The 10,512-nt window shown below is 35.3% G+C and overlaps 1 pseudogene; it reads right to left on the bottom strand.

Annotated features, from left to right (window-relative positions):
* Positions 1-7,593: 7,593 nt before the first annotated feature.
* On the bottom strand, positions 7,594-10,297 carry LOC105309274 (annotated as a pseudogene).
* Between the last annotated feature and the right edge of the window lie 215 nt (positions 10,298-10,512).

Genomic DNA, 10,512 nt, shown 5'->3' with positions numbered 1-10,512 from the left:
AACCCCCATATATATGGGCAAAATCTTCAATAAAGAAGCCAAAAACATACAATGGAGAAAAGAAATTCTCTTTAATAAATGCTGCTGGGAAAACTGGAAAGCCACATACAAAAGAATGAAACTAGACTGTTATCTGTCACCATACTGCAAAATTAACTCAATATAGATCAAAAGCCTAAATATAACTAAAACTAAACTAAATTATAACTAAACAATAAATTTCATAGAAGAAAATAGAGTACTAAACACATGGACTTTGAATATAAAGAAAATTTTATGAATTCGACCTCAAATGCAAGGGAAGTAAAAGTAAAACTAAATCAATGAGACTATATCAAACTAAAATCTTCTGCACAGTGAAAGCAATCATTGACAAGACAATCAACTGAATGGGAAAATATATTTGCAAACAATACCTATGATAAGGGGTTAAGATACAAAATATACAAAGAACTCAAACAATTAAATAACAACAAAAAATCAAACAATAGAATTAAAAAAATTGGGCAGGGGACCTGAACAGACACTTCTTCCAAGAAGACATCCCAATGGCCAATAGATATTTGAAAAGATGCTCAAGTTAACTAACTTTTAGTGAAATGTAAATCAAAACTACAATGAGATAACACCTCACACCTGTTAGAATGGCTATCAACAACAAGACATGTAATAAGTGTTGGAATGGTTGTGGGAAAAAAGGAACTCTCATACACTGCTGGTGAGAATGTAGACTGGTATAGTCACTATAGAAAATGGTATAGAGTTTCCTGAAATAATTAAGAATTGAATTACCATATAACTCAGCACTTTTTCTTATGGGTATCTACACAAAAAGAAAAAAGAAAATTTTTATTCACAAAGATATATGCACTCCGATGTTCATTGCAGCATTCTTTCAACAGATGAGTGGATAAAGAAGAGTTGGTAATATATACGATGAAATATTACTCAGCCACAAGAAAAGATAAAATGCTGCCGTTTGAGACAACATGGATGGATCTTGAGATTATCCTGCTAAGCAAAATAAGTCGAACAGAAGAAGTTGAAAACCATATGATTTCATCCATCTGTGTGATATAAAACTGAAAGCAACAAATGAACAAGACAAACTAACTCAGACTCATGGACATGGACAACATTTTAGTGGTTACCAGAAAGAATTCAGGAGGGAGACAGAAAGAAAGAGGTAAAAGGTGTCAAATATATGGTGATGGAAGGTAATTTAATTTGGATTGTGAACACACTACAGAATTTACATATGACACATTATCGAATTGTACAGTTGAACCATACATAATTTCATTAACCAATGCCATGCCTGTAAATTAAATAATACCTAAAAAACAGCAAGCAAAACCTCAAGTATGTAAAAGAAAGGAAATGATAAAAACCAATGTGGAATTAAAAGGAATAGACTCTAAAAAATATAAAAGTTAATGAAAACAAAAGCTGATTTTGGAAAAGATAAAATTGATAAACTTTTGACCTAACTCATCAAGAAAATAAGTTAGAAATCCTAAATAAATAAAATCAGAAATATAAGAGAAAAGCCAACTGATACCACAGAAATACAAAAGAATTACAAGAAAAGACTATGAACAATTATATGCCAACAAATAGGACAATGTGGAAGGAATTGATACATTCCTAGAAACATACCATTTCCCAAGATTTAGTTAATAAGAAACAAAAAGTCTGAATCAACTAATTACTACTAAAGATATCAAATCAGTAATTAAAAAACTCTGAAGAAACTAAAGTTTTGGACCAGATGGCTTTACATGTGAATTTTATCAAACATTCAAAGAAGAATTAACACCTGTTGTTCTCAAAATCTTATTATTTCAAGAGGAAGGAAGGCTCCCAAAAACATTTTTGAGGCTACTATTTTCCTTATTTCAAAATCAACATTACAAAAAATAAAAATTATAGTTCAATATTGCTGATAAATATATTTTCCAAACTTCTAAACAAAATATTAGCAAACTTAATTCAGCAATACATTAAGATCACACACCATTATCGGGTAGAATTTATTTTTGAAATTCAAGGTTAATTTAACATCTGCAAATCAATTAATATCATATACCACATTAACAAATTGAAAGATAAAAATCATATGATCGTATCAATAACGTAGAACAGCATTTGACAAAACCCAACATCCATTTATGATAAAAACTCTCTGCAAAGTAGGAATAGAGAGAGCATACATCCACATAACAAAGACCATATATGACAAACTCACAGCTAACATCATACTCAAAAGGTAAAAGCTAAAAGTTTTTCTTAAGATCCGGAAGAAGACAAGGAAGTTCACTTTTACAACTTCTATTCAACATAGTATTGGATGTCCTAGCTACTGTAATCAGACAAGAAGAGAAATGAAAAGCATCCAAATTAGAAAGAAAAACGTAAAACTGTCATTATTTGTAGATGACATGATACTAGAGAGAACCTTAAAGATTCCATCAAAAAAAAAAAAACCTTTTAGAACTAATAAATAAATTCAGTAAAATAGCAAGGTACAAAGTTAATATTCAGAAACTGAATGCATTTTTATACACCAATGAACTATCAGAAAGATAAATTAAGACAAGAATCTCATTTATGATTGCATCAAATACAATGAAATACCTAGGAATAAATTTAACCAAGGAAGTAAAGACATGTACTTGAAAAATTATGTCATTGAAATAAAAACTGAAGAAGATACAAGTAAATGGAAGCACATACTGTGCTCATGGGTAGGAAGAATCTACATCATTCAAATGTCTATACTATCCGAAGCAATTCATATATTCAATGCAATCCTTATTAAATTTCAACGACATTTTTTACAGAACTAGGACAAATAATTCTAAAATTTATATGGAACCACAAAAGATCTTGAATAGGCACTACAATCTTGAGGGGAAAAAAAATGGAGTTATCACACTACCAAATATCAAACTATATTACAAGGCTACAGTCATCAAAACAGCATGTTATTGGCATAAAAACACATAGATCGATGGAACAAAACAAAGAGTCCAGAAATAAATCCATGCCTACATGTCCATTTTAGATATGATGAAAGCAAGAATAAACAATGGGGTAAAGACAATCTTTTCAATAAATGGTGTTGAAAAAATTGGACAGGTACATGAAGAAAAATGAAACTAGACCATCTTTTTAACCATATACAAGAAAAAATTCAAAATGGATTAAAGTTTTAAATTTAAGACCTGAAACCATAAAACTTCTAGAAGAAAACATAAACAGTATCTCTCTGACATTGCTCTTAGTAATATTTTTGTTCCTGGTATATCTCCTTGGGCAAGGGAAACAAAAGATAAACAAATGGAACTATATCAAACTAAAAATGTTTTGCACAGCAAAGTCAACCATCAATAAAACAAAATGACAATCTACTGAATAGAAGAATATATTTGCCTATGATACATTTGTTAAGCGATTAATATTTAAAATTTATAAATAACTCATACAACTCAACAATGAAACAATCCAATTAAAAAATGAGCAGAAGACCTGAATACACATTTATCCAAAGAGTGCATACAGATGGCCAATAAACATATGAAAAGATTCTCAAGATCACTAATCATCTTTTTTTTTCTTTTTTTAAACAATTTTATTAAGGTATAATTTACGTATCATAAAATTCATCCATTTTTTAAAAATTTGATTCATTTATATTTACTGTGGGTACTGACAAACAGTATTTATTTGTGCTTTCTTTATTAAAATTTATTTATTTAGATTAGTTTCAAGTGTACAGTACATTGGTTAGACATCTATATAGTTCATAAAACGATCCTCCAATCGCTCCCTCCCTCCCCTGGCCCTCCACCTAGCCATCATATTAATGATTACTGCATTCTCTCTGCTGTGCTCCCCATCCCCATGACCAACTACTAATTTGTACTTATTTAACCCTTCACCCCATTCTCTCAGCCCCACAACCCCTCCCTTCTGTCCGTCACCAAATTGTCCACTATATTTTTGAGTTTGTTTTTGATTAGTTTGTACTAATTATCTTAAAAGTGTAAATTAAAACCACAACGTGATATCACCTCACACCTGTCAGAATGGCTATCATCAATAAGTCAAAAAACAACAAGTATTGGCTAGAATGTGTATTATAAGGAACCTTTTTTACACTGCTGGTATGATTGAAAATTGGTGCAGCTATTTGGAAAACAGTTTGGAGTTGTCTAAGAAAATTAAATAATAGAACTACCTTGTGATGCAGCCATTCCACTTTTGGGTATTTATTTCAAGAAATCCAAAACACTAATGTAACAAGATATATGCACCCCTATGTTCACTGTGGTGGTATTTATAAATGCAAAGATATGAAAACAACCTAGGTGTCTATCAAAAGATAATTGTCTAAAAAAATTATGTATATACATGCTGAAATATTACTTGGCCATGTAACAAAAATTAAATATTATTATTCACAATGACTTGGACAAACCTAGAAAGTATTATGCTAAATGAAATAAATAAGATAAAGGTAAATACCATATGAACTCACTTACATGTGAAATATGAAGAACAAAATAAGTGAACAAAGAAAACAGAAACAGACTCATAGATTCAGAGAATAAACAGGTGGTTTCCAGGTGGGTGGGGGTTTGGTAATCAAGATAGTGTGGTTTCAGTGGAAGAGCATACACAAAACAAAATGGAAGACCTAGAAAGAGAAACAGAAATATGCTCAACTGAGATGTTTTTTTAACTGAAAAAGTTATCCATGTACATTGATTTTTTTGTTTTATTTTAACAAAGGGTGCTTTAGCCATAGTTCTTTTTCTTTTTTAATTTATTACTGTTAATTAGTTAGACACTGGTTAGATATTTATATAGTTTGTAAAACGATCCCCCCAATTGCACCCTCCCTCCTATGACATTCCACCTAGCCAACGTATTAATGCTAACTGCATTCCCTATGCCATGCTCCCCAAATTGGTGACTATCCATCAGTTACTAATTTGTACTTCTTTAACCCTTCACCCCATTTTCCCACTCCCAACCCTCCTCCCCTCTGTCTGTCACATAATTATCCACTATATTTGTGAGTCTGTTTTTGATTAGTTTCTTCTTTTTATTCCTAAGATTCTGCATATAAGTGAAATCATATAGTGTTTATCTTTCTCTGTCAGACTTAAATAACTTCTAGGTCCATCAAAGGAATATCATTTTCCATCCATTTCTTTTTAGTCTCTATGTGTCTTTTAATCTGAAGTGAGTCTCTTGTAGGCATATGTAGGAGTCTTGATTTTTTATACTTTCAGCCACTCTATCTTTGGTTGGAGCACTTAAATATTTTCCATTTGAGATACTTATTGATAGGAATGTAGTTATTACCATTCTTTATTCTTGTTTTTAATACATGTTTTTTTCTTCTTAAAGAAGTCCCTCCAATATTTCCTGTAATACTGCCTTTGTGTTGATAAATTATTTTAGCTTATTTTTGTCTAGGAAGATCTTTGCATGTCTTTCAACTCTAAATGATAGCTTTGCTGGATAAAATATTCTTGGTTGTAGATCCTGGGTCTTCATCACATAGAATATTTTTTTGCCAAGCCCTTCTGTCCTGCATAGTTTCTTTTGAGAAATCAGCTGCCAGTCTTATGAGTGTTCCCTTATAAGTAACTGTCTGTTTCTCTTTTGATGCTTTTAATATTCTTTTTTTTTTGTATTTAACTTTTGATATTTTAATTATGACATGTCTTGATGTGGGCCTCTTTGGATCCCTGATTTTTGGAATTCTCTGAGCTTCCTGGGGTTTTACGTCCATTTCCTTCACCAGGTTAGGGAAGTTTTCCATCATTATTTCTTTGAACAGCTGTTCAACATCTTGACTTTCTTCAGTTATGCTGATCAGATGAATATTTGGACCTTTAATAGTATCTCATATGCTCCTTAAATTATTTTTATAGTCTTGGCATCTTTTTCTTTGCCATTGTGATTGAGTGTCCTTGACTTTCCCATCCTCTCAATAGGACATTTGATCCTTTTCTTTATTCACTTTGTTTATTCTTTTGTTTATTCCATTTAATATACTTCTCATCTTGGATAATGTGTTCTTCATTTCGGATAGGTTCCCTTTAATAATTTCCATTTCCATTTTTATGTTTATCTCTTTATTGAAGTTCTTACTGAATTCATCTATACTCCCCAAAAGTTCATTGAGCATCTTTATAACCAGTGTTTTGAACTCTGCATCTGTGAGACTATTTGACTCTATTTTATCTGGATCTCTGTTCTCTTCTCTCATATGGCTTCTGTGTCTTTCCGTTTTGGCTGAGTTTCTGTGTCTGTTTCTATGTACTAAGCAAAGCTCTTAAGTCTCTCGATCTTATTACTGTGGATTTGTGAAATATGTGATCAGTGGCACAGTCCTGAGAGGGGTTCAGCTGCAGGCCAAATCTAGCCCAAGCCCCTACCTTTCCAGGGCCACCTGATAAGATTCAGCAAGCAATCCACAGAAGCCTCAAAAAAGTCACACCAGAAACTGAGGCCAGCTGCCTCCAGTGTGAGTCTAGGTACTGCTCAGCAAGGAGCATCTGACTTGCTGAGGATATACCTGGATGTGGCTTGGGTGGGGCCACGAGTTGGGGAAGGCGGTGTTTCAGGGAATCTTCTGGGAGGAGCGACCTCTGTTATCCAGTTTGATGACATCTTGGCTATGACGGCACTGTGTCCTCACACTGGGAGGCGGGAAGCCTAAACAGGGAATAGTGGATACTGCTGGCACTTCTGTACAGAGCAAGTCTTGCCTTGGCTCTCATTCCAGCAATGTCTCCCTGCAAGTCCTTGGTTACCCTTGCATGCAGCGCAATCAGCGCTGGTGCTCAGAGTTAGCAGGTCTGTCACCATGAAAATCTACTTGCAGACATGGCCCCTTTAAGAAATGTCTGAGGCTGCCACAGCCACCATCTCAGCTACTCGGGACCAGGCAGCCCTGAATCCTCACCCTGTCCTACCTTCTGCCGTTGCAGTGTGATTTCTTGGATTTCTCCTTAGTTGTATGGCTTGTTCATCTAGATCCCAGGTGATTTTTCCTTGTTGCTTGCTCCTTGTTTCTGTCACAAGTTTGATTTGGTTGCCAGAGGGATGAACAGAGCTTCTATCAACTACGCTATTTTTTTCCCCTTTTTCAACTGAGTTTTTGACAAAAGTGCAAACCAGTTTAATGAAGGAAGAGTAGCATTTTTTTTTTTTTTACTGTTTCAGTGACACTTTTCCTTGTCTTAATAATTTTTTTGTTGTTGTTGTTTTTGTTTTTAAATTGAGCTCTCAATTACAAAATATCAAACTATACTCAAAAATTCCAGCCACTGGCACAATATGGAAAAGCCCCACAAGTAAGGACAGATAGCAGAGGCAGGTGACAAGAGGTGGAATGTGATTAAAGCAGTGGTTACAAATGTTAAAGGAACCTAAACTATAGAACAGTTTGTGCCCTAATGTTAGCACAGGTTAGACTAGGCACTACCTTAGTGGGTAACCTCAGTATATTTGGGTTCAGATTCTATATGGCAATACAAATTTTTTCCAGTTAAGAATTATTGTCTTGCACTAATCATAGGGTGGCTGGAAGGCATTAGGCCAGTCTATTAGTTTTTCAAAATTCTGTTGATAGATTTGATAGGTGTACTGAGAGACTTCAGGAGCTCTACTTCAGCAATGGCATATAATTGAAGTTTCCTGTATGGATACATAGCTCAACCAAGAGTTAAATCCCATTAAGTGAGATTCAGGGATTGGTACAGCATGTTCTGCCCTTCCACATTCCTCTTGGCAACAGTATAAACATTGTTGTTTTGCAACTTTCTGGAAATGGTGTCAGCATTTAAATGACATTAATCTTAAACTGAAGTTCATTTTCATTGGGAATATCATTCTATGTTACAAGGAAGACCTGGTGTTTCAATTTGCCATCTTCTACAAATAGCACATTGAATGAGATGAGGCAGCTGCAGTAGAAGACATTAATTTTGTTTTTCACAGCAACCTGCAGAATATTCAGAGGTTCCATCATCATGACTGGGTCCAAGGTATTGAGAGGCAAGTTCATTTCCATGTAGATGTGCCCTTGGCAATAAGTAAATGTTCTGTAAATCTCTAAGTCTTTAGCCCTACAGGCATCCAGATCACCTCAGGAGACACATATCAAGCAGGTGTCATTCCTATTTCTGTGGAGACTTCACATAGGTAATTTAGATTACTGCTGACCACAGCAGAGGGTAAAGGAGCAAAGGCCACAGACACTCTTGATAGGAGGAAGGAATGCCCCACCAGATTATCTAGAATTCCTCTCAAAAGATCCATTACTTCCACCTGCATAAAGGATACTTGTGGCAGTTTGACTGGGGGACAGAGTTGAATATTTTAAAGATTCTCCAGAAGGTTACCTTAAGAGGGGATAACCTGAGGTTGCTCCAGGTTGGTGGCAGTGGTGGTGCCAACAAGGCTGCCACCTGCATCAGTATTTCCATGATATATTGTCAGGTGTCTGTGATGGATTTCATGATTTTCTTCCATGAAAGCATTGGAAGGCTTGTGGTACACAGAGGCCAAAGAACCAGTGTGGCAGATTAACTCATCCAACAGAGCTGGCTCAATAAGATCTGTCTTCTCAGAGATTGGTGGCTTCTCAGACAGGACTACTTCTTTGGCTGTGACAGGGTCCATTAAGAGAAGTCATCAATATATATAGCCCTGCTCTCAAAAATCAGAATTATCAGAATCCTATGTTACCAAACTCAAGACCCACTGTATCAGATCCTGTGTTTCTGATAGTTTTTTGAGGAACAACTTCACTATAGCAGTAAGCAAAATGAGTTGCACTTGTATGCTTTCATCATAAAAACCCTCCAGGAAGCTCTGTAGTAATGCGTTTGCATCATCAGTTCTTTCAGCATGTTCTCCCCCAATCCAAATCATAGCTGCCTGAAAATCTGCTCATCCAGTGAGTCTAAGTTCTTACACAGAGTGGCACTGACACTTTCATACTCATAAAGGTACTTGCGAAAGCTGTTTCTGATGACAGCAATCATTTCATGGACCACATAATTTAAACTGGTCTGGATGAGATCATACATACATGCTTACACAGGGTTATGCAGATTGCTCCACACTGATGATATACCATCCAGCAGCCTGTACAGCTTTGCAAAAAAAGTCAACATCCACTTCTGTGGCATATTCCTTCAGTTCTTATAGAACCTGGGCAATATTGGCTTGGGATGCTAAACAATTAATGACATTCAACTTCTCCAATTTAACACAGATGGAATCATCTGAATTCCAACTTTTTCTGGGCAATTAAGTTGATGTTCCTCAGGGCAATGTACTGCACCTCTGACTCCCCAGACAGAAAAGTGATAAGTGGAGGGGTCAATTTCTTCAGCAGCATATTGTAGTAGTCAGAGTCCTTGGGTAGCAACTCTAGAAATTTCATTAGAACTTTTACTGCTGAAAGCACCACTGCTGAGTTGGCATGTGATAGCCAGGGAGTTAGCTACTCACAGATACTCTAAACCCCTTGGTCATTTTTAGGGTTGTTTTTAAATAGGCAGTCCAGGATGAAAATCTGACCCCATTCAGTACACTCATTCAGGGCTGTCGGCAACTTATTGTTGTTCTGTGGGTTCAGATCACGGAAGTTGCTGTCTGGGTGAGATTCACTGATTTCAGATAATGCTGCTATAGCATTACCCACTACCACTGGATTTGAATCTGCTATGATATCCTGAAGAGAATCCAGAAATCCCTGATCTTTCACCATTTGGGCATTGATATCATGGAGTTTTGCCACATAGACTGCTGCTGTTTTCCAAGCATAGGAGTATTTATCCTTTAAGTACTTGCAGAGGGGCTCAGAGAGATATTCTGTAATCTTGTACACCTCAATGCGCCCCATGGTTCTGACTGTCAAGCCCCAAATGAGAGGACTGAGATCTTCACAGTCCTTCACAAAGCTGTTGACAGCCATCTGGCCATGTCTAGCTGACTCATAATGCAGTTCATCAAGTAGAGGTTCATGAGCTTCTTTAGATCCAGGTTGTCAGTCTGCATATAGTTCACTACATCTAAAAAGAGAGAGCTAACATCCTTCCTCACATTCATAATGGCAATCACTTCTTCATAGCCTCCTTCCTCTTTTCTTTCTTTTTATTGTTGAGTTCAGCCTTTATTTCAAATATTTTTCCTTTTTTATTGGTTGTGAAGTACTTGTAGTCAGTCATGGTGTTGGATTTTTAATGTACACTGGAGGCAAGAGTGGAGATGGAAGCCAGAAGGGTAGCATTTTTCAAATTAATTAATTCATTAATTTTTTAAAAGAGTAGCATTTTTAATAAATGGTGCTGAAACAATTGGCCATCTATAAACAAATAAGAAATATAAATCTCAACCTATAGTTCACACATTGTACAAAAACGAACTCAAAATGTGTCATTGACTTAAATACCAAGTGAAAAACAATAAAACATT

Source organism: Pteropus vampyrus, unplaced genomic scaffold (genome assembly GCF_000151845.1).
Source record: "Pteropus vampyrus isolate Shadow unplaced genomic scaffold, Pvam_2.0 Scaffold710, whole genome shotgun sequence".
In the NCBI taxonomy this organism is placed as follows: domain Eukaryota; kingdom Metazoa; phylum Chordata; class Mammalia; order Chiroptera; family Pteropodidae; genus Pteropus; species Pteropus vampyrus.
Note: the sequence above shows the minus strand (reverse complement) of the source record. Positions and strands in the feature narration are given on the sequence as shown.